At 51.2% G+C, this 24690-nt stretch overlaps 1 protein-coding gene across 3 annotated transcripts in view; it reads left to right on the top strand.

The window, feature by feature from the left end:
- GAS7 (growth arrest specific 7) overlaps nt 1–24690 on the top strand; it is a 199977-nt gene that overhangs the window by 37259 nt on the left and 138028 nt on the right. The window contains exon 1 of one of the 3 annotated variants that reach the window (XM_057536125.1): nt 22869–22887. The exons of the other annotated variants lie outside the window; for them this stretch is intronic. The gene's annotated coding sequence lies outside the window, so the exon portion shown is untranslated. Of the gene's footprint in view, nt 1–22868; nt 22888–24690 lie in introns of those variants that run through there. 3 annotated transcript variants of the gene reach the window in all.

Genomic DNA, 24690 nt, shown 5'->3' on the forward strand with positions numbered 1-24690 from the left:
TGATTTGGGGCCATTATGAATAGTGCTGCTATGAATGTTTGTGTACCAGTTTTTGTGTGGACAGTTTTCATTTCTCTTGGGTGTGTACTCAGGAGTGGAATCGTGGGGTCATATGGCGACTCTTTGCTTAACTTTTTGAGGAATTGCCAAACTTTTCCTAGCTCTTTAACCTCTAATCCTTAAATGTCATTTATGGAAGGTTGTAAAAATGTAGCCTGGTGCTTCATTCTCTGGCTGCAGTGTCCTAAATTCTATGAGATGGGTTATGGTATGCCCTTTAAAATGGCCCCTCTTCCGTTGAAGCTGACATGCCATGTGCCAACCTTCTGCAGCAGGAGGTTGGCTTGTGGGTTCCTCCAGGCCACCTGGGGATGCAGCCTCCTGAGGGAGGATCACCGCCTCCCCCATGGTGATTCGTGACCAGCAATAAAGGGTCATCAGAGGGATGGAGTGGAGAAGGGCCCAGGTTAACCCAAACCGACAAAGCTACTCCTCATCCCACAAAAGTGACTCCCCATCCCACAAAAGTGACCCCCCAATACCAAGATGCAACTAAGACATTAAAAAAACCCTAACACATGTGATCCTGACTCTTTCCCAAGCTGCTCAGTCAAAAATGCCTGTTCTTGGCAATATAATAAGTCCCCTACGTACGAATGAGTTCCGTTCCAAGAGCACATTCGTAAGTCCAATCTGTTCGTTAAGTCCAACAAAGTTAACCTAGGTATCCAACGAACACAGTGACTATATAGGACTGTACTGTAATAGGTTTATAATACTTTTCACACAAATAATACATAAAAAACAAACATAAATAAAAAATTTCTTTAAAAGTTTTATTTTATTTATTTTTGGCTGCATTGGGTCTTTGTTGCTGCGTGTGGGCTTTCTCTAGTTGCGGTGAGCAGGGGCTACTCTTAGTTGTGGTGCAGTGGCTTCTTGTTGTGGAGCACAGGCTGTAGGCGTGCGGGCTCAGTAGTTGTGGCTCGCAGGCTCAGTAGTTGTGGCGCACAGGCTTAGTTGCTCCGCAGCATGTGGGATCTTCCCCGACCAGGGATCGAACCCGTGTCCCCTGCATTAGCAGGCAGATTCTTAACCACTGCGCCACCAGGGAAGTCCCAAGATAAAACATTTTTAACCTTACAGGACAGTACCTTGAAAAGTACAGCAGTACAGTACAACAGCTGGCGCTTCTTAGCAGTACCAGCTACATCACCGCTGCTTTTACACATGCTAACGGACAACCTGGGCTTGAAATAAAGATACTGTACTGCTATACTCTATACAGTACTGTACAGTAAAGTACACCAAAACGCAACCACTTGTAGAGGATGCACGCACAGGACGGTGTACGCCAGACACGTGAACTAATTTACGTGATTGGACATGTGAACGCACGTTCACATCTTTGAAAGTTCGCAACTTGAAGGTTCGTATGTAGGGGACTTACTGTAATTAAGGTTTGCGTGAGCCTTAAGGTCTATTGTGTTCTCACATGTAACTCACGGTGGGTCCTCAGCAGGACCTTGAGCTTGGGCGAGTGGTGACTCCTCCCATCCTCCTGATTTTACAGCCCAGGACACGGGAGGCGAGGAATTTGCGATTTGTTCCAGGTTAGGAAGTGGCCGTTAGTCAAGAACAGACTTAGCATTCAGACCCTTTGACTCAGAGTTCTGTACTCTTTTATTACGAGCTCTTGGCAGTGTTCACACTCATTTTAAAATCTAGATAAAGGTACTCTGTTGTTTTTTTTTTTTTTAAAGAATCAAGTTAGAGAGTTCGAGCTTGGTATGAGGAAGCTTTGATAAAATTCCGGTTGGATCTTTGGCACGAGGGAAGAGGGGTGGCAGTGTGTACCCCCAGTCCCATCCCGTGTGTACAAACACAGTTACCCAATATCTTTTTACAAGTTTATTTTCTATGTTTATGTGTGAGGTTTCTTACCCTGCTTGGCTGGTCTTAGAGTCTCACGTTTGAGCTCTAAGAGGAAATAAAAGGATGTTCCTGTTATTTTAACTAGCTGGTAAATTCCAAACTGGGAGATAGGTTCAGCTGGGATCAGACACCGTTTACAGAAACTTTCGGGTTGTTTCCTTTTGTCTGAGTGTTTTAAAAATCTACCTAATTGAGGTTGTCTGGGAGTTTTTGCGGGTTTCAGAGATGCAGCTGTATATTTATACTTTGCTGTGATTAAACACAGGGACACATACATGGCCCTCCCCTCAAAAAAAAAACAAACCGAACCTCACTGCTTGGCTTTGCCTGAAAGTGGGATAACAACTATTTATTCATGAGCTAAAACCCAGGCACATGGGGGATCTTGCACAAGTAAGATGAACAAAATACTTTCAACTGTTTTAAATTGAATTGGGAAGGTATGAATAAGTATTTTGCCATTAACACATTAACAAAAAATGTAAACTGGGTGACTAAGCATTTGAAGAGGGCTTTATGGTTTCCTCCTTGCTTGTAGAAATTCTTGACTTAATAGGTAAACCTCAATTTAGCATGCCCAAAGGAGCATGCATTCTGAAATTGTAGGTCCTAAAATAAGGAATTTTTACTGTCTCACTGTAGGAAAGGAGTGCTCTTTAGGCTGTTACCCCTTGACCGTGATGTAGCCTGTTACATACCGAGGTGGTCAGTTTCCAGCCGGGGTGCATCAAAGCAGAATGGGGCCTCGGAGCCCGTGGGAGGGCCTGGGAGTCTGCATTTCTGGCAAGTTCCTAGGGATGCTGGTCTGTGGACCCCACTTTGAGCAGCAGGGAATCCACTTTCTGTCTCTTGAGAGGATTTTGCTTTGTAAAGCAAGATGTGAAGATCAGTCACAACGTGGGAGACTTGGCTAGGACCCCATCCCGGGGCATCTTTTCTCGGGTTGACGCGGGAAGTAGGCTGGGATGGGCAAAACATTCCATTTCTTACCCATCGTTTCTCTTTAATACGGGTTTTGGTCACAAAGCCTGCTGGTTCAAAGGGCCTGGGGCTCACACTCTGGGCCCTTCCCAGGAAGTCCTGGCTTTGGACCAGCAGGAGCAAGTTTTATCGTCGAGGTGGTTGCTTTGCCCCACGGAGACAAAATATAATGTCTCTCCGCCTCACTGAACCCTGGGGCTTTGCTCCAGGATTATGCTCCTTTGAGGGCTGGGAGATGGCCCTCATTTCTGGGGGTCTTAGAAGGCGTTGCTCTGACACCCCCCTCCCTGAGTCCCGGCCGTGCACTGACTCCCTGGCTGCTGGTCCTGACCCAGCCACTGTCTGCCCAGCAGCAGGTGTGATGGTGTCCCTGGCAGGAACAGAGGACCCACGGGTGCCTCTCTTCCCCACACCAGGACCAGGCCGCCGATTGGGCCGCTACACCTGTAGGAACTCGGAACTTGGTCCTCGGGGCCCTGGGCTCTGCTTCATCTCAATGCCACCTATGTGATAGACCCCCCAGGGCCAGGGCAGGGCTTCAGCATCTGGTTTTATGGTCTTGAAGGTTTCTTCCAAGCCTCTGCTGCTTCCTCCCTTGACTAAGTTTTCTAGTGATCAGATTGGGGGCCCTTCTGGTCTTCGTGCTGCCTGAGCTTCCCTGGGCACCTTTTCCTTGGACTAAGCTGGGCATGGCTTGCTCCAGAGAAACCTGGGAGTTCTGTCATTCTCTCTGCACCGCCTTCCCAGCACTTCTCTGAAATACAGTTTGTTTTCTTTCCTTTGTGAGTGCCTTGGAACTTTCCTTACCATACCTGTCCCCGTGCCCCTGGCAGATGGCTCTGGACACCAGGGTGTTTGCAGCCTTCAGCTGAGCAAGGCTTTCGGCCAGGGATGGGCTGAGGGTTTTCTTTTGGTCTCCCACCCTCTGCCTGGGGCAACCAGTGTTTCTTGCGCCATCTTGGTGGAACGGCCGTGGAATGGCCAGCCACAGTTGAGAACTCGAGACCTGGCTGTGCATCTCCGGAAAACACTCCTGATCTTTGGTACCAAGTGGCTTCTCTTGCTGCAGAGCATGGGCTCTAGGCACGCGGGCTCCAGTGGTTGTGGCTCATAGGCTCTAGAGCACAGGCTCAGTAGTGGTGGCTCACGGGCTTAGTTGCTCCGCAGCATGTGGGATCTTCCCGGACCAGGGCTCGAACCTGTGACCCCTGCATCGGCAGGCGGATTCTTAACTACTAAGCCACCAGGGAAGTCCCAAGAAGAGTTATTTTTGAAGCCACAGATAGATGTGGAATTTTATCAAATGATGCCTTATCAGCATCTCTCAAGATAATCATATTTTAAAAGGTTTTTGAAATATTAATATGATTAATGATATTAATAGAGTTTCTAGCAGGACAGTGTTGAAATCAGAGCAACTTGCTGGAAAGAGCATAGGACAGAGTGTCTGGAAAGCCGGATTCTGGCTCTAGTTTGGTTCTTGGTTACAAATTTGACTTTGGACCAGCCCATATGCTTCCTTATTCCCTCTAACAGTATCCCAACGTTTCCTTCTCTGTCACGTGGGCATAGTTCTGTTTTCTTCCCTTTCTTGCTAGTGAGTTGGAAGGATCGCAGTGGATCAGTAGTTCTTTCCTTTACATTTGTTTAAATGCTTTCTCATCTGAACCATGACACAAGTGTAAAATGAAGGGCATCACGAAGTTCCTTATTGGACCATCATCAACCAGGAATTCACGTGTTCATTCACTCATTCCTCCAACAAATATTTATGGAGCAACTGCAAAGTGCTAGGAATTGTTCCGGACGCTGGGAATACAGCTGTCAACGAAGTAGACCAGTTCCCTTCGCAGTAGAGCTGACATCCCAATAAACACACACTTTCACACATATGTCAGCTGAGTGATACATAATGTGAAGCTATATGAAGCGGGGGGAGGGGGTGGAGAGTGAGGCAGATTGAGGGGGGAGGTTTACCTTAAGTGGGGTGGTCAGCGGAGACCTCTCTCGTTTGAGCAGAGAATGAAATGAAGATGGGGAATAAGCCACCTGGAGATCTGGGGGAGGGATGTGCAAAGGCCCTGAGGACGGTTAGCCGTGCCCATGGAGCCTGAGTTGGGTGAGCTGGTGGGAGAGGGCGAAGATTTGGGGGCTGAGAGGTTGAGGAAGGTCAGATGATGCAGGACCTTGTGGGTCTGTCATAGATGCTCTGTTCTTTTTTTTTTTTTTTTTTTTTTTTTTTTTAAGTAAGACGGGATGCCCCTGGGGGTGTGTGGGTGTTGTGAGCTGTGAGTGACATGGTCAGGCTTTCCATCCTAAAGGGTCACTCTGGCTGCCAGTGGAGGATGGATTGAAGCCAGTTGTGAGTCAAGGCCAGCAGACCTGAGGGGACGGAGGTCCAGCCTGGGCTGATACGGCGGAGGTGGTAAGGAGTGTTAGATTTAGGGTCCACGTCAAAGGAGGCGCTGACGGATTTGCTGATGAATTGCAAGCCTCGTCTGAGAGACAGCTCCTTTGGCTTTTCCTGTGAGAAGGAAGTGTGTCAAGCTCCCCTTCTCCAAGACTGGAAATCTGGCCTGCATTTGCCACAGCATCATTGTGCTGAGTTGGGAGAAACCCCAGCGACTCTCCAAACTTCTGGCTGGACTGAGAGATGAAAATAACCCAGGGGTTCGGATGTCCCCGCGAGAAATGCTGTTGTGAGGCCAAGCCCAGAAACGCAGGCTACAGTTTGATCGGATCCATGGGAGAAGCCCCCGCCTCCCGTGGATCGTGGGAGGTTCATTAGGAAAAAGATGAGCAAGCTGGTACCACGCCCCCTGTTACGGTGGGCGGTAGTCACAGGATACTCCGCCACGGGTGGCATCGTGATTAATAAAAGACAGACCGCGTTTGGGAGGCATTTGCTTTAGTTCAGGGCGTCTAGCCTTCCTGCAGACGTCCCCTTTGTGCTGTCCTGTCTGCAGCCGCCCCGTGCTGCTCTGGGGCCAAGTTGCTAATTTATGTCCTTGCCCTTTAAACTCTCCCTGCAACTCTGAACCAGAAAAAGTCTCATCTCTCCTCAAATGTTGCGGCTTCAAGCCTTCCCCCGTGGTTTTCTGCTAGTGTTCCTTCCTTTGATCTTCTGTTGGAAATTTATTTCCTTCCCAGAGCTGAGGCATCCGGCTCTGAGCAACGCAGACACCACCCGCCCCCCCCACCGCCTTGGCTGGCGGGCGCCCCCATCCCCACAACCAGTTCTGAGCCTACATCTTGTGTGCTGATGGGGCATGGAGCTCGCAAGGTGGTACCAGAGCTGTGGGTGGACCGGAAAGAGAAAGGCGTCGTGCCTGCACTGCCGGGCTTGTTCCCGCCACGTGGAGACAGGAAAGCACACGTAAAAATAATCTTGAAAGGCAAAGTCGGAAACATAAACAAACGTAAACCAGCAGAGCGTGATGGAATGTTCATAGCTGCTCCCCTGCCTTTATTAGCTTAGGAGAAATCTGGCCAGCTCAGTCCCTGGCCTTCATTGTGGAGAACCTGTCTGAGTAATGGGCAGAGAGGGACAGAGTTGGAGCAGTCTGGAAGGGTAGTTTTAGGAAGAAAAGAGAAAGGACTGATCTTGAGGGCTTGTGTATGAGCGTCTGTCGGTCTGTCTGTCTTTCGGAGAAGGAGGTCTGCAGGGGGGGAAAGACCCAAGCCATGGGGGCGTGGGAGGAATTTAAAGTCCTCTGGAGAAAGTAGGAAGGAGATTTGGGCTTTGGCTGCTGCCTGCGAGTCAGATTGAAAGGGAGGAGGGGAAGATTTTAAGTTTTGCTACATGTTGTGAATGAAGCCCTTTTCTTCCTTTTAAAAGAGACTTTAGTAAAGATCAAATTGCTTTTATTACAATTTTTGGTTGCCTGAGTGATGTTTCTTCAAGTGTGATGCCACGGGGAGGTCATGGCTGTGAAGACAAGGGATTTGATGGTGAGTGGCAATGATCTGTGTGTGCACGCAGGCATGTACTTGGATGCACATACGCAGCGTGGGTGGGGTGGATGATCGGGAATTCAGAATTGCTGGGTTAGATGGTAACTGTGCTTAACCTTCTGAGGAGCTGCCAGAGGATTTTCCAAAGCTGGGGCACAGTTTACATTGCTGTCTGTATAGGGTCTTCCCATCCTTGCCAACACTTGTTATTTGTTTCTTTGTTTTTTGTTTTTTTTTGGTTTTTTTTTTGCCACGTTGGGTCTTCGTTGCTGCGCACAGGCTCTTCGTTGCGGTGCACGGGCTTCTCATTGCGGTGGCTTCTCTTGTTGCGGAGCACGGGCTCTAGGCACGCGGGCTACAGTAGTTGCAGCACACGGGCTTCAGTAGTTGTGGCTCACGGGCTCTAGAGCGCAGGCTCTGTAGTTGTGGCGCACGGGCTTAGTTGCTCCGCAGCATGTGAGATCTTCCCGGACCAGGGATCGAACCCGCGTCCCTGCATTGGCAGGCGGATTCTTAACCACTGCGCCACCAGGGAAGTCCCCCAACACTTGTTATTATCTATCTTTTTTTTTTTTTTTTTTTAAAGAAATTCACGTTCTTTTATTTATTTATTTATGACTGTGTTGAGTCTTCGTTTCTGTGCGAGGGCTTTCTCTAGTTGCGGCAAGTGGGGACCACTCTTCATTGCGGTGCGCGGGCCTCTCACCATCGCGGCCTCTCTTGTTGCGGAGCACAGGCTCCAGACGCGCAGGCTCAGTAATTGTGGCTCACGGGCTTTTTTTTTTTTTTTTTTTTAATGGCTGTGTTGGGTCTTCATTTCTGTGTGAGGGCTTTCTCTAGTTGTGGCAAGTGGGGGCCACTCTTCACCGCGGTGCGCAGGCCTCTCACCATCGCGGCCCCTCCCGCTGCGGAGCACAGGCTCCAGACGCGCAGGCTCAGCAATTGTGGCTCACGGGCCCAGTTGCTCCGCGGCACGTGGGATCCTCCCAGACCAGGGCTCGAACCCATGTCCCCTGCATTGGCAGGCAGATTCTCAACCACTGCGCCACCAGGGAAGCCCTATTATCTATCTTTTTGATTACAGCTCTTCTAGTGGGTGTGAAGTGGCGTTTCATTGTGGCTTTGATTTGCATTTCCCTGAAGGCTAATGATGTTGAAGATCTTTTCAAGTGCTTATAGGCTGTTCATACATCTTCTTGGGAGAAAGGTCTTGTCAAAGCCTTTGCCCATTTTCCTCATATTGAGTTAAATAACAAATGTCTTTTTATTATTCAATTGTATGTGTTCATGTACTCCAGATAAAAGTCCTTTATCAGAGAGACGATTTGCAAAAATTTTCTTCCATTCTATGGGTTGTCTTTTCATTTTCTTTGAGAGTGTCCTTTGAAGCACAAAAAGTTTTAATTTTGATGATGTCTGTTTTTTTCTCCCTTTGTCCCGTGTGCTTTTGTTGTTTAAGAAACTGTTGTGTAACCCAAGGTCATGAAGATTTACACTGTGTTTTCTTCTATGAGTTTTATAGTTGTAGCTCTTACATTTAGAACTTAGATCTATTTTGAGTTAATTTTTGTACATGGTGAGAGAAAGGCGACAGCTTCATTCTTTTGCATGTGGCTGTCTTGTCCCAGCACTGTTTGTTGCAAAGACTGTCCCCTCTCCTTTTTATGGTCTTGGCACTTTTGTCATCGAGGCATCTTTTAACCATTTTATGTATTTAAGTCATCGGGTAAGGAGATGTCCCATGTATATCTGTTGACCCACAGGGAGAAATCAAATCAGTCAAGGGTCACTTACATTAAAAGATGCCTTTGTTGGAATTTTAAACAAGATTTTGATGAAAACTTTCACCGCAAGTGAAAATAGGCAACAAACAATGCAGTTGAATAAACATGTCATGAAACGCAGAGTTTTGTCTTCTGGCCCAGTTAAGGGTGAACGGGGGAAGCACTTGGCCTCGGCTTACTGTGGAATTCCATGGTCTGTGGACCGAAAATCAGAGCTGACGGCATCAAGTGTGGGTCCGTGGGCACGAAGAGCCCCACATCCTGCCCCCCCCAAAACCCCCCAATTCCTCCTTAGCTACAGGAGGTCAGTGCAGGGACAGCTGGGCAGACGTCGTCTGGCGGGCTCTGCGCAAGTTGTTTCTTGGCCTTGATTTAGGAAGGGGATTAGGGAATTATTTCCTCTAGAAGCCTCCACCGCAGAATGGAATCCTGGAGCGCTGAGGCCTCTGCCTTCCACGTGTGGGCTGGCGGCGGAGCCGCCCCGGAACTGCGGGTGCGGGCCAGGAGTTTGCATGCATGGCCTCGTGGGGACTCGGGGCCCCGGCTTGGGGCAGGGCCAAGTGCAGGGCTCCCAGGCCTGGCCCAGCTCCCTGGAAACTGGACCCGGATCCCCCTCCGGCTCTGGTGTTTCTGGGAGTCCACCCAAGCTGAAGGCCCCAGAGCCGAGGATTAGCTAAGCCCCAGATGTTTAGAACCCTGACTCAGTGTTTGTGTGTGCTCTGTCGAGAGCTTATGTGGCCCCGGAGGTGGTCCTGGAATCACTCAGATCTTTGTGTGGTTCTTGTGTTTCATCCCCGTTTCTAGGGAGAGGCTCGGGGGTTCCAGGATTTGCTCAGAGCTTTCTGCCCTGGTCCGCTCAGCCTGGTGGGAGCTTGCCCAGTCTCAGGGGTTTTGGGGCAGGGAGGTGGAGGCTCAGGTCTTGGAAGGGAATCCGGTCGGAGCTCTGGGCTTAGGGGACTTCTCCGCCCGGGTCCTGTGTTTCCTGGGGTCAGGTTAGCGTCTTTAAAATCAAAGTTCTCAAGCAAGCGGCATGTCCTCTAGCCTGGAGTCTGGCCCTCGGTGAGCTGACAGTTGGAATGCTTTCGGGGGAGTTGGGTGGAGCTGTTGATGATGAGGGTTCTGGAACAAAGAAAAAGCGAGTATTTCATGTAGTACTTCAAGCTCAGGTCTCCTCAAGACCACGGAGCCAGTAGCAAAAGCCCCCCAGCAGCCCCCAACTGCGGGCTGTGCAGTCCCCCCACCAACCCCAGGAAACCACGAGTCCCCCTGATGTAAGCTGGAGCTGGGTCCAGAAAGGGGCTTATGTACGGAGTGGGGGTCACTGCTGCCTTCTTTCCAGGGCTCCCCGAGTTAACCCCAGTGTTCAGAGCAAAGAGGTGCCCACGGTCATGGAATGTTGTATCATCTCGAGCGGGGGTGACAGATTCAGATGTCAGCAGGTCACTAAGCGCCGAGGAATGACGTACCACCGGAAACAGCAGCCACAGCCAATCGTAGGGAGCGTGTGCCCAGCTGGAAATTTGAAATCACCCCGTTCTGTAATGCTGGTAATTGACTGAAACTGAAAACAACAGCCAGCAACCCAGTGTGCCGGCCAGAACTTAACCAACCTCTGCCTGCTTGCAGCCGTCTCCCTGCAGAGGATGTTGGGTTCTAGGGACACGGTGACCCGCCCAAGGTTGCCAGGCTGGTCAGGAGCCTGCACTCACCTGGGTCTAGACGCCCAGGCTCTGGTCTGCGTCTGGCCAACGCGGTTAAGGAAGATCACCCAGCTTAGGAAGGGGCAGGGCTGGGCTTTGAACCCAGAAGTGGCTGGCTCTGGCCATTCTGCTCTCACTGGGATGGGAGTGGGGGGGCGGTCTTTTGGTCCCGGTCACGTTCTCTTCCCAGAGCTCCGCCCTGAGATTGGTCCTGACCCTCAAAACAGGGCTGCTCTTTGACCAGCGAACAGCTTCCCCGAATTCTGTGGACTTTTCAGGAACAAGAGGAGATCTTGAGGGGGGGGGGTGTGTGTGGTGGGGGGGCACGTGAATTCTCTCTCCCTCTTCTCCCTCACACCCATTTATTGTTCCTGGGTTTTCCCTGAGAACTCCAAGGAAGAGACCTGGAGAGTTGAAAGAGAAAGGAAATACAGGCACACCTCGGGTATTGCGTTCTTGTTTTGTTTTGTTTTGTTTTTTTAAACCAATTGAAGGTTTGTGGCCACCCTGCGTTGCCAGATGATGGCTAGCATTTTTTAGCAATAAAGCATCTTTAAATTAAGGTATGTACTTTTTTTTAGATATAATGCCGTTGCACACTTCGTAGACTATAGTGTAAACATCTTTTATTCACACTGGAAAACCAAAAAAGAAAAAAGAAAATCTTGTGACTCCTTTGATTGTGGTGGTCTGGAACCGAACCCACCATCTCTCCGAGGTCTGCTTGTACTTTTCTCTGGCTGGGAAGCGGCCCCCCCTTTGCAGGAAAGGCCCGATTAACTGTGCCCTCCCTGAGTACACTGGGTCGGTCACTACTGGTGAGCTGGTGTCCGGGGAACCCGAGTAGTGTCCCCTCAGGGCCTGCGGTGGGCTCCCTGCGGCTGAGAGGGCTGCTCTGAGGTGGAGAGGCGGGTGTCACATGAGTCCAGGCCACAGACCGGCAGCACCCTCAGCGGGCAGAGCCTGGGAGCTCACCGCGTCCGCCTTGCCCAGGCCCCTCTGGCTCGGTCCGTGATGGGAACTGAGGTGGAACATCAGGGTGGGAGGGGAGTGGGGGGGGGAGTATTAATAAGTAAAGCAGCGGGGAGGGGCTTCTAAAAGATTTACTAGTTCAGTATTTTCTGGATGTTTCCTAGTCCTTTAAGACTGGTCCAGAGGAAGGCCAAACAGGAGTTAGTCTAAGTTCTCTTCCGACTCCCACCCTCAGCTGACCCCTCACCCCCTGGTTTCGTTCCCCGCACCACCCTGACCCTCCCACCCCCGCCCCCATCACCCTGTCACCATTCACCCCTCTCTTTCATCCTACTGGGAAAGGAAGAACAATCTCGTTTCCCCCCCCCCCCCTTTTTAAAATAAATTTATTTATTTTTGGCTGCTTTGTGTCTTCGTTGCTGCGCACAGGCTTTCTCTAGTTGCGGCGAGCGGGGGGCTACTCTTCGTTGCGGTATGCGGGCTTCTCATTGCAGTGGCTTCTCTTGTTGCGGACCACGGGCTCTAGGCGCACGGACTCAGTAGTTGTGGCACGCGGGCTCTAGAGCGCAGGCTCAGTAGTTGTGGCGCACGGGCTTAGTTGCTCTGCGGCACGCGGGATCTTCCCTGACCAGGGCTCGAACCCGTGTCCCCTTCATTGGCAGGCGGATTCTTAACCACTGCGCCACCAGGGAAGCCCATGTTCCCCCCTTTTAATCATATTATATATGCAATTGTGCAACCTGTTTTTTTTTTCTTTTCTTTTTTAAGGCATTTAAAAAAATTTATTTTTATTTTTGGCTGCGTTGCGTCTTCGTTGCGCATGGGCTTTCTCTAGTTGTGGTGAGCGGGGGCTACTCTTCGTTGCGGTGCACAGGCTTCTTATTGCGGTGGCTTCTCTTGTTGTGGAGCACTGGCTCTAGGCGCGTGGGCTTCAGTAGTTGCGGCACACGGGCTCAGTAGTTGTGGCGCACGGGCTTAGTTGCTCTGTGGCATTTTTTTCTTTAAACTTAATATATGTTCAATATCTTTCTATATGAGTAGATGTATCTAAGCATTATTTTTAGTGTTCACCATTAGTTCATCATTTGGATGAACTATTTATTATTTATAATCCCCTAGTGATGGACACTGAGGTTGCTTTCTTCTTTTTCCTTTTTTTTTTTTTTTGGCTTTTGTTAAAATCACTGAAGCCAACATTCCTTGTGAGGCATCCTCTCCTGGAAAGAAGCATGCTCTGCAATTACATCTGTGGTGTACATTTTGACCCATGCTATTGTTGCCCTTCGGAAAGGTGGTACCAATTTACAGCCCTTGAGAATGCCTGCCGCCCCCTTCACTGGCCAAGACTCAGATCCGCAGGCCTAAAGGAGACACATGTGAAGGAAAATGGGTGGCAGCGCGTTCTGCCAACGCCCTTATGCCTGAGACGCCTTCTCCCTCTCCAACACTAATCTCTCCTCCGTGTCTTGCTCCCAGGAAGTGGGCTGCTCTAATGCAAAGAGGGCTGGACTTGAAGGCCTAGGTCTGAATCTTGGCTCTGTACATAACTGCTTAAGGAAAATCTCTTGACTTCTCAGTGACTCTGTTTTCTAATCTTTAAAATGGGAACGCTGGGACTTCCCTGTTAGCTCAGTGGTTAAGAATCCACCTGCCCCTGCAGGGGACACGGGTTCGATTCCTGGTCCGGAAGATCCCACATGCCGCAGAGCAACTAAACCCGCGCACCACAACTACTGAAGCCCATGTGCCCTAGAGTCCGGGAGCCACAACTACTGAAGCCCGTGCACCTAGAACCTGTGCTCCGCAGTAAGAGAAGACACCGCAGGGAGAAGCCCACGCACCGCAACGAAGAGTAGCCCCCGCTCACCACAACTAGAGAAAGCCCGCGCGCAGCAACGAAGACCCAACGCAGCCAAAAAAAAAAAAAAAAAAAAAGGGAACGCTGATACTTGCCTTACAGAATTACATACTCAGGACATAGTGGGTGATGACTAAATATTCATTTCTTTATTTTTATTTTTTATTTTTTTAAATTAATTTATTTATTTTTGGCTGCCTTGGGTCTCCTTTGCTGCGCACGGGCTTTCTCTAGTTGTCGCAGTGGGGGCTACTCTGTGTTGCAGTGTGCGGCCCTCTCATTGCGGTGGCTTCTCTTGTTGCGGAGCACGGGCTCTAGGCACGCGGGCTTCAGTAGGTGTGGCACGCAGGCTCAGTAGCTGTGCCTTGCGGGCTCTAGAGCGCAGGCTCAGCAGTTGTGGTGCGTGGGCTTAGTTGCTCCACGGCATGTGGGATCTTCCCGGACCAGGGCCTGAACCCGTGTCCCCTGCATTGGCAGGCGGATTCCCAACCACTGCACCACCAGGGAAGCCCCATTTCTTTATTTTTGATCATCCCTCAGTTATTTCAGTGCACGCAACTTCTCTTCCATCCCCCTGACCCCTGGCACCTCCCTTGTCACCCTCATCTATCACTGCATCCACCACGGGGCGCGTTTATACTTGCAGACTTAAGAAATGAGTGCTTTGAGTCTTTGAGTCCATGGTAGTAACCCAGGCTCTTTGGTGGGTTGTTTTACGGCCCTCAGACACCTAGAAAGTTGGATGAATGCGTGTCAGAATCATTGTGTTTCCTTCTATCAAACTAAAGGGAGGTCTTGATGAGATCTGTTGCCACCTGCAAATGATGTTTTGGGCTAGGTGAGAGAGGGACCGGTATCTGCCAGCAGGAACTTGTGCCTGTGTGTGGGGTGCATAGGATATCTGGACCCTTTCCTTTGGGATTTGGTAAGTAACTGTGTCCAGGAGGCTGTGTTTCCCTCTCGGGCCCGTCCTGTTGGGTCTCACTTAGGACCCGTGTGTGCAGGTTTCCGAGTCCTGCCGTCGGTGAGGACCAGTCTGCGCCGGGCTGCACTTTTCCTTGTCCACCTTCGGCCCGGCCTGTCCTTGTCGGAGGCTCGTGCAAGGCCCTGGCACCAGGGGCCAGTCGGAGCCGGGAGCCGAGTGGGGAGCGCTCTCAGGCACAGGGACGGCCCTGTTCCCTCTCCCACCTCGCCGGGGGGGCCCCCCGTTCCCTGCAAGGAGAGTCACGCATTCCCCCCTTGAGATAAGAATAGAGCCCGACTGTGCCCCGGGACAGAGTCCAGCTTCTTCACCGGCCCTCTGAGGCCTGGCAAGGGCTCGAGATGGTACTGGCATGAGTGGGCCCTGGCCGCCTGCCCCGCCGGCCCCTTGTGCATTGTGTGGCCGGGACACTGGGTGCAGTGTGCGTGCCTGCCCGGCTCCCCGCCCCTCAGAGCCCACTGTCTCCGGGCTGTGCTCAGGATGGAGGGGCTTGGCCTAGAATCAGCTGCCCCAGGGCCCTACCGTGCCCCTTCCCTTCCCTGGGGCCTAGGACTCCACCCTCCCAGCCTTGAGACCTCCTGTGCCAGGCTTGCCTCTTCCTGGAAGGGAGGAGCTGGGACCAAGGAGAAGGATTATCCAGAGGGCTGGGCATTGAAGGCAGCAGCCTGGGGACCCAGTGGTCTCTTTCTGCTCGACCCCCCCACCAAGGGGCAGGAAGCAGCCGGGGCCTTAGCCCCGCCTGTGTCTGAGGTGGGAGCTGGAACAGCCTCGCGTCAGGCCAACAGCAGGACAGGACCAGGAGCTGTTCACCAGGCGCGGGGCATGGAGTGTCCCCTGGTTCTTCTGTGATCGTGTTGGGTGATTCCTAGTGCACTTTCTTCAGTCTTCAGATTCTAAGGCTGGGCTTCTCAAACTGTGGTCCCTGGACCAGCATCACCCCCCAGACCTGCTCAGTCAAAAAGCAGGAGTGGGGCCCCGATATCTGTGTTGAACGTGCTTTCCAGGGAAGTCTGTTGCATGCAGGAACCCCAGGACCCCTGCTCAAAATAGTTTTCAGTGCTTTCCGGGGTCCAACAGGTGACTCATGAGTGTTGAGGCTGTGGTAATCTGGGGGGCGTAGCCCCATCTAAAGATATACAGGAAAAAGATACAGATCTCAGCCTACACCTTTACATGTATTTCAGTTAATCTGCAGCGTGTCAGGTCGTGTTTGGGGTTTACTGGGTGAGGAGAACCAAGGCTGATGGCAATCAGTAACTGGTTTGTGCAGTGGCGACGTGGTTGGGAACCAGGGTTTTTCACTTTGAGCTGGGGGCTTTCCACTCTCCCTCCCATGGCTGTTAAGCAAACCTGCCACACACATCAACCCAGGTGTTTGGGACGATGCCTCCAGTGAAGGATGTCTGGGTCCCTATCTCAACACGTGAGGGTTTCTAAGAGATGCTGGCTTAGGCACTAGCTGCTTCTCCAAGGAGAAGGCGCTATTTGCAAGTCTTCAGTGGGAGGGCAGGGTGAAGGCAAACACAGCGGCCTACCGTTTCTGAGGCTGTACTGTTCGCGAAGCACTGTGCTTGGCAGGGTGGGTCTGGGAGAGCCAGACCACCACAGTTCACAGATGGGAAAGCCCACTCTTGGGGTTTGGGTCACATGGCTCATCATTAAGTGGTGTCCCCTGATGTTCTTTTCCCTCCGTCTTGCCACCTGCAGGAGCCATGGTGCTGATGGCATTTGGAGCGTGGGGCTTTGATGGTGCTGTTGGAGGGTGGATGTTGTGTGGCCGTTAGCGAGCGGCCACGCCGCGCCACGTGCTTTGGGGGCTTTGTGTCAGGGGCCCACAGAGCTCCAGGCAGCCCTGGGTCCACTGCCTCCCAAGCCCTCCCCTAAGAGGATGGGTCTCCGTGGATTCTGAGATGTGGTGTGCCCTGGGTGGGAGGGTTGCTGAGTTCCTTGCTGGGGTGCTAGAGGCACCCGGGAATCCCCTGGCCTTCCGAGACTTCGATGGAAAGCGTGGGGTTGGAGAAGCCCAGGAGAGGCTGACGAGGAATGAGCAAGCAGTGTCAGCGGTACACGGTTAGATCGTCAGTACTCTCCCCGTACCTATACTTTATTTTCTCAACTAATGAACGGGCCTGTGGCCACACAGGTGGATAGGCTGTTTTTTAATTACTTAATTTAAAATTAATTAATTTTTTTGGTCCCTGACCAGGGATCAAACCCGAGCCCCCTGCAGTGGAAGTGTGGAGTCTTAACCACTGGACCGCCAGGGACGTCCCGTGGTTAGTTTATTTTAAAACACCTGTCCAATCAAAAATATTTAATAATACTAGACAGCATTTATGTAGCACTTGCTATTTTTTCAGGCGCCGTTCTAGATGCCGTGTCTTTATGTACTTCCTCATTTCATCCTTGCAACAAACCTATGGGTACTACCAGGCCCATTTTACCTGTGGGGAAACTGAGTCACAGAGAAGTGACATCCTTTCTTCAGGGTCACCCAGTCAGCGACAGGGTTTGTACCCAGACCACCTCTCTCCAGAGCCCGTGATCTGACCCACCGGTTGCTTGCTGTACCGATTGTGTACCGGCTCCCGCAGAGGGCCGTGGGGCCCCGAGCTCCGCGCGGCTGTGAGGTGTGGCGAGATCAGAGCATCTCAGCGGGGCGTCATCCTTGCGGTCTGCGGATTGAGTCCTGGTCTAGCTGAACCATTTAGGGGAGGCTCAGTAACACGGCAGGAAGGAAAAGTGACGGCGCCCCGTCTTCTCAAGTGCCCCCCCCCCAGTTGTAGGGGGGAGTAAGACTGGAGGGTTTGTGGCAGGGCAGAGGGAGTGACACAGTGGCTGGGCCAGCTCCTGGAGGCTGCTCCTCCCCACTGGTGGCCGTGGCGTCCACCCGGGCCTGCGGCCAGCACTGGTCCAGCTGGCTCACAGCTGGATGCAGAGGGGGAGGAGAGGGAGGGTCCAGAGGCCAAAGGACTGTCAGGGTGTACCTCAGAGGCCAGCCTTGACTTTCCCCCAAACAGGAAGAGCCTTTGTGCTCAGCTCACTTGTAGCTCCCCGGTGGTTAGCGCCACTGATAAGAGAGTTGCACGTCGTGGTCAGAGGCGTGAGCTGCCAAACGCCTTTTGTCCCCAGACAGCCCGAGTGTGACATCCTCTCCTGTCATCCTCTGCTCCCGGGCCGCCGTGGCCCCGGCAGTGAGCCCAGCCGGGCGAGAGGAATCAGAACCTGCCCGACAGAGGCGCTCAGAGCAGAGGGGAGGGCAGGGCCGGCAGGGCCCACTGTGCGGCGGAGGTGGGGGGGGGTGTGCTGGGGGGGGGGCTGGTGCTCCTCGAGAAGATGTTGAGTCTGAAACGTGGAACAGACAAGTTCATCCAGAGGCCCTAAAACCAGTCGATGCTTCGGGATGGTGACCGGGCCAGGTGTAAGGACAGTCTGTGGGCAGCTTCCAGAGAGACCACTGAGTTGTGGTTTCTGCTAATCCAGGTCATGGTGGTGATGGGGACATGAAGTAGGAGGGAGGAAGTGGGCTGGGGACTTGGACCAAGAATCAGACACTCTTGGGAGGGTCCCCCATTGCGATGGGCGTGCTTGCAGGAGTCCTGTGAGATCATGAGTTTCTGCTCATTCATCACCCTTCTGGAATTACTAGCTGTCTTAACTTCTGTCTCCTTGAATAAAATGTATAATAAAATGTAATAAATTGTAAAATAAAACATCTTCATGAGAGCGGGGAGCACGTGGGGCTGCCCTAGGGTGAGCACTCAGTGACTGTTGAAGGGAGGGAGGGAGGGAGGGAAGGAGGGAAGGAGGGGGCTGAGGAGCGAGAAAGATTGTCCAATGTGACTTGGAAGCGGTTGTAACATTTCAGACTATTTATTTTTTTTTTTTTTTTTTTTTTTTTTTTTTTCTGTATTTTATTTTTACAAGAGATAGATAGACTGACACCAAGCATTGTACATGGATGACCACAACAAAAGCAACAATGATTGCAATTACCAAACATGAAACACACTTATACTATGTCATAATATTGACATTCAGTCCAGTAATCCTCCACTGTAACAGCTCCTTTACTTTGCAGTGAAAATTGATTTGTATATTCTTTTCCTCTGAGTCCTTGTGGGATTTTTTTTTTTTTTAATTCAGACAGAAAGTCACAAAAATTATACTCATCCTCATCAGTTCACTCAGTCCCATGTAATTAATTTCTTTTTTTTCATCTTGATCTTTTGTTAGCAGTTTTATGAGTTCATCAGTTTTTCATTAGAGTTCTGAAAATGCTTATTCATTCAGTTCAGCAGTACAGTCAGTTACCAGAAACCTGTACTTGTCAGAGTCTTTTCCATGAATTTCTTGAAGATGAAACTCTTTTATAGGAACATATTTGCAAAATCATCAGAGTACACCCAGAACTGTCTGTAAATGACAAAAGACTTAAAAATGACCATGGTTAAAGATTTGATGAAAGTTCATAATAATGCAGTTGACAAGAAAATTAGTTATTTCTGAGATATACATTTTAAAGTAATAACTAGGATTATTACTTATAACATTATACCAGAACATATAAGATTTTTAGACGTTTCCTGTAATGTCTGAAACATTTATATTAACATATTTCCATACATATTTCCATACAAATACAAATATAAGATTTTTAGAAATTTCATGTAATGTCTGAAACATTTATATTAACATATTTCCATACATATTTCCATACAAATACAAGATTTTTAGAAATTTCATGTAATGTCTGAAACATTTATATTAACATATTTCCATACATATTTCCATACAAATACAAATATAAGATTTTTAGAAATTTCATGTAATGTCTGAAACATTTATATTAACATATTTCCATACAAATAACCCAATGAAAGTTTAGTATTAGTTGTTTTGTTTGTTTTTTTATACTGCAGGTTCTTATTAGGCATCAGTTTTATACACATCAGTGTATACATGTCAATCCCAATCGCCCAATTCAGCACATCACCATCCCCACCTCATCGCAGTTTTCCCCCCTTGGTGTCCATATGTCCATTCTCTACATCTGTGTCTCAACTTCTGCCCTGCAAACTGGCTCATCTGTACCATTTTTCTACGTTCCACATACATGCATTAACATACGATATTTGTTTTTCTCTTTCTGACTTACTTCACTCTGTATGACACATTTCAGACTATTTAAAATTGCTGCCCACCCTCCCAGTCTACCCTGACCTCCTGGTTCCCCTTGTTCTATTTTTTTTTCTCCATCGCCTTCTAATACTCTTTATAGTTTACTTATTTATTGTTTTTATTGTGTGCTCCCCTTACCCGCATGCTGGAATCAATACTCCACAAACGCAGGGGTTTTTTCCCCTTTTATTTGATCACTGCCATGCCCCAAATGTCTAGAAGCAGTGCCTGACCCTGGGTAGGTCCTCACTAAATATTTGTCGAATGAATGAATGGATGAATGGATGAAAGTGCCCGGAAAGGGCTAGGCTTGTGCTGTTGGGCCATGGGAATCCAGCTTGCAATAGATGTTTCAGCACGTTGTCCCCTGGGAGGTGCCCCACAGTCTGGCCACCTGCCCTTGACCTGCTTTGTCCTTCTGATTTACTGGGCCCCTCAGGTAGGACCACGCTGATACCGTCCAGCAGCTTGGACACAGGAAGGCCTTCCAGGACTCATGGGCAGGACAGTGAGGGCCCTCGAGGGCCAGGCGGAGACCGACTGGCTAGTGAGGTGAGCTGTCCGCAGCCAAGGATCCTGGAGTCTGGCGTTTGACCCCGTTCCTGAATCCCGCCCCGCTCCCCCGACCTTCCCCACGACTGGGATTCCCACCCTCTGGGCTGTGAGAAGTAGAAGAACGCCGGGTTGAGCAATCGAGGGCTGAGACGCAATCCCTGTTGACTCAGCCTCTGCCTTCTTTTCTTGCAACTGGTGCCCGACCCACAGAATTAATCCGGGTCATCCCGGCTGGCTCCACACCCCGGGCCGCCGTGGGGCCCAGGCGCGTCCCATTACTCTCAGGGTCAAGTCCAGACGCCAGTTCCCAACCTGGTGGTTGGACCCAGCCCAGACCCCTGGCAGCACCCCCGCCGCCCCCATGCCTGCCACAGTGAGAGCCTTCAGCTGTGGTCGGCAAGTCCATTTCCAGTCTTTGCTCATTTTGCCCTTGACCTCCTGACCCATATCCAGTTGGCATCGCTGTTCAACCTGTCCAAGCATCACGCCACCCACAGCCTGTCCTGCTCAGTAAATGGGAAGTCCGTCCCTCCAGCTGCTGTGGCCAAAAACCTTGACTCCCCCCACCCGCCACCGCCGCCTTTTCTTTCACGTCCCATGTTCAGTTTGTCAGGTAAACATGTGGGCTCCTCCTTCCAAACTGAGTTTTTAAAAAATCCAACCACTCCTCGCCACCCCCGCTGCTGTCGTCTTGCTCCGAGCCACAGCCACCAGCCTTGTGCCCTTGAACTAGTGCAGTTGCCTCCTGACTGCTCCGCCAGACCCCAGTCTGTCCTTTTCAAATAATAAGTCCGATCGTATCACGCTGCTCCTCAGAACATCCCGATGGGCCCCCCATGATGGCAGAGTAGAAGCCGAAGGAGCCCTCACCGCAGCTGACAAGGTGCTACACGGTCGGGCCCGGGACCTCCCTGACCTTGGGGACCTCTCCTTCCCTGCACCTCACTCATTCCTCTGCTACACACCGGCCTCTCTGGCGTTCCTGCGGGTGTTGCAGGCATGCTTCCTCCTTAGGGCCTTGGCAGCCCACGTGGCTGATCCCTGCAGTGGGCTGAGTAATGGTCCCCCAAAGATGTCCATGTCCTAATCCACACAGCCTGTGGATGTTCCCTTACGAGGCACACAGGATTTTGCAGGTGTGATTAAATTAAGGCTCTTGAGACGAGGAGGTGATTTTGGATTATTCAGGTGGGTCCAGTGTAAGGACAGAGAGTCCTTATAAGAGGGAGGCAGGAGGGTCAGGTCAGGAGTAGATGTGACAGCAAAAGCAAGAGGTTGAGGATGTGAGGAGGGGCCACGAGCCAGGGACCTGAGGGCAGCCTCGAGGAGCTGAACGAGGCAGGGAAGCGGATTCTCTTCCAGGGCCTCTCGAAGGAACCAGCCCTGCTAATACCTTGACTGTAGCCCAGTGAGACCCCTTTTTAGACTTCGGACTCCAGAACTGGAAGACAGTACATTTGTGTTGTGACTTTCAGCTTCGTAGTTTGTGATAATTGGGTACAGAGCCACCAGAAACTAACCCACTCTTTCATCTCTTTTGACTCTCTTGCTCACCTTGTCATGCCCACCCCTTTATACTGCTCTGCTCTTTTTCTCCATCCCTTGTCACCTTCCAACAAAACTGGGTCATTTACCAGTCTCTCAGGCTGTTGTGTGTCTGTACTCACAGGGGTGTAAGTTCCACTACATTAGGTAGCGTTGTCAGAGTCTAAGGGACCCCACTGATCTCTAAATGCAACCTCTTATTTCATCAGAGCAAGATGAAGATGGCCTGGAGATGGGGAGGGTCCTGCTGAAAGCTAGGGCATTGCCATGGTAATTTCTAGAACCCCCAGGGCTCAGACCTCCTGGTGCTTCTCCTCTCCAGCTGCGTTCCCTCTTTGGGGCTCCTCCTCCCCACTGCCACACCCAGGGACAGAAGGGCCTCGCTCGGAGCAGGTGCTTAGAACTTGAAGGTTGGGAATCAATCTTGGCAGAGGAGTTGGTGGGTGAGGCAATGTCTTACAGGAAGCTGCGAGGTTCTCCCCAGGGAGCAGAGATGGCGAAGCTGATAGGTTTGTCTTGTCCCCAGCAGCTTGTGTGGAGTATGGGGTGTTTGGAAGAAGGAAAGGAAGAAAAGATATGAAACGGTAGTGATGGGCAAGCAGGTAGGATAAGCGTTGTGTGCCCACGATGGGCACCTAGACTTGAGGACCCCAAAACAACATGACGCATGGCCAGGGAGGAGCAAAGAAGCATAAGGCAGACCTTCTTTCAAGGGGGCCTGGGGTTTGCTTCCCCGGGACACAGCTGCAGGCTGTAAAGGGTGACTGGTTGGCTGTTAGGAAGACTCCTTCCTGCTGTCTTCTCCGGAGAGGACACATTTTGAAACACTTCCTGAGTTGGGGAGGGGAGGTGACATTTTGCCCCCCTCTCCCCAGGCTGCTGATGAAGTGTGGTTGGTAATGAACCCACAGCTGTGTTTTTGCACTGCTCTCCCCTGCCCCCGCTCATCCACCCATCAGTCCCACCGGAGCTCCCCTCCCTCCTCCCTCCTCCTTCCTCCCTCCCCCCTCTTCCCTCCCCCTCCTCCCTCCCCCTCCCCCTCCTCCTTCCCCCTCCTCCCTCCCCCCTCCTCCCTCCCCCTCCCCCTCCTCCCTCCTTGGTCCTCCCTCGCTGGCGGGTGACTCACTCTGCTCTTGTGCAACGGCCCGGGCTCTCCGAGCAGAGCTGTTTTCCTCCGTGCCATAAGCTCCCCTCCTGATTTATGTCTTTCCATTTGGGTTAATGCTTTCCACATTTGTGTCTGAAGATTAGTGTGTGGTTCATGGCTGCAGCCACCAAAACTCCAGTGCCCAGCTTGGGTCTGGCCCGGAGAAACCAGCCAGCCAGCCAGCTGAGGGCAGCTTGGAGCTTCACCTGGAGGCCGTTCTGTCTCCAGCAGGAAAAGGGCAGAGGGAGGAGGGCAGCCCTGTGAAGGGCACGCAGCGTGGAGGCTGTGAAGAGGTAATTGCCTGAGCCTGTGGCTTCCCATCAAAGAAGCTGCATCGTCATGGGGAAGGGAGAGGCACAAGTTGCAGGGCGTGGAGAAGTGTTACGTCTGTGGCTTTGGAAGCTGTTGGACAACACATCGTGTGTGTGTGTGTGTGTGTGTGTGTGTGTGTGTGTTTGTGTTTCATTTTCTCTTCGTGGAACAATAATATTACCTTCGTTGCTATGGTGTTGTTGCAGGGGTGGCTAATTGGACACAGACCCGATTCAGGCTGGTGTCCATAGTGATTATCGGACGCAGCCGTGGCACTCGCTTGCATTTGCTCCCCTAGTGTGAGAGGCTGGCGGGGTATCATTGCCCTGGCAGTGGGCGCCCTGGGGTGGGGTGGCACCCCGGTCGGAAATGGACCCAGAAGCTGGGATTTAGGCAGGAGCAGGGCTATTCCTGATCATTTCCAAGGCTGGAACACAGCCCGGGTTTGCTGAGGGCCAGGGCTTTGGGAACGCCTCCTCGGAGGCCCGGGACCCCAGGGGAGGTGACACCTGCTACAGGGCGAGGGGACAGAGGCGCCCGTGGCACCCGGGGGCTCCCGGCTGCTGTGCAGCTGGTCCCCTGGGCCCGCTCACCTGGCAGGTGCTGTCTTCCCGCTGAGGCTGTAGCATCCGTGCAGAAGGGTGTTCGTGGGGTAAGTTTTAAACTCTCTGTTGAGTGTACATATCCAGAAGTGTCTTTGTTAATTTTACTCTTACTGAATAGGTCATATATAGATGAATTCTGACGTTTATTAGGCACTAAAAAATATAGAGTGAACGTTGGCCTCCCTCCTACCCTTTGTCCTCTGCCTCTCAATTCCCTTCCCCAGAGGTGAGCAAGTTACCAGTTTCTTGTGGGCATAGAGGAAATAGTGCAGATATCTGCGAATATACGTGTGCCTTTATTTCCCTTCACACCTGTGCTGGCTTCCTCTTTCTTCTTCGCCTTGCTGCTGCTGCTGTTTTTTAAACCCTGTAACAATATATCGTGGAGTTTAGTCAATAGAAGGAGTGTCCTCGTTTTTTTAATACCTTCCTGACTCATTTCACAGATGGGCATATAGGTTGCTTCTCATCTTTTCCTGTTACCTTTACGTGCTGTGGATACCCTGTGTGTCCGTCGTTCTGCACACGGGGGAGTGTCAGGGAAGGATCAGTTCTTGAAGTTGAAAGCCTGGAGCAAAGAGTGTGTTTGTAAATTTGATAGAAAGTGCCAGACAGCCTCCAGCGAGGCAGAACTATTTACCCTTCCACCAGCTACGTCTACGAGTGCCCATTTACCCACAGCCTCGGCAGCACTGTGCACTTCCCAGTTTTTTTCTTTTAATATATAAATTTATTTATTTATTTATTTTTGGCTGCGTTGGGTCTTCGTTGCTGCACACGGGCTTTCTCTAGTTGCAGTGAGCGGGGGCTACTCTTCATTGCGGTGCGCGGGCTTCTCATTGTGGTGGCTTCTCTTGTTGCGGAGCACGGGCTCCAGGCACGCGGGCTCAGTAGTTGTGGCGCACGGGCTTCGTTGCTTCGCCTCATGTGGGATCTTCCCGGACCAGGGCTCGAACCCGTGTCCCCTGCATTGGCAGGTGGATTCTTAACCACTGCACCACCAAGGAAGCCCCCCCCCCACTTTCCAGTTTTTAATTTTCTGTATGGAAAAGTTCTGTGTTTTTGCATTCAGTTGATTTCCTCTCCCCATCTCTCCCCCCACACTATTGCTGCCCACTATGGGGACGGTGAGTGGATACCAGGGTATCCACGGCGGATGAAGGTCTGTCCCGCAGACCC

Source organism: Balaenoptera acutorostrata, chromosome 20 (assembly GCF_949987535.1).
Source record: "Balaenoptera acutorostrata chromosome 20, mBalAcu1.1, whole genome shotgun sequence".
In the NCBI taxonomy this organism is placed as follows: Eukaryota; Metazoa; Chordata; class Mammalia; order Artiodactyla; family Balaenopteridae; genus Balaenoptera; species Balaenoptera acutorostrata.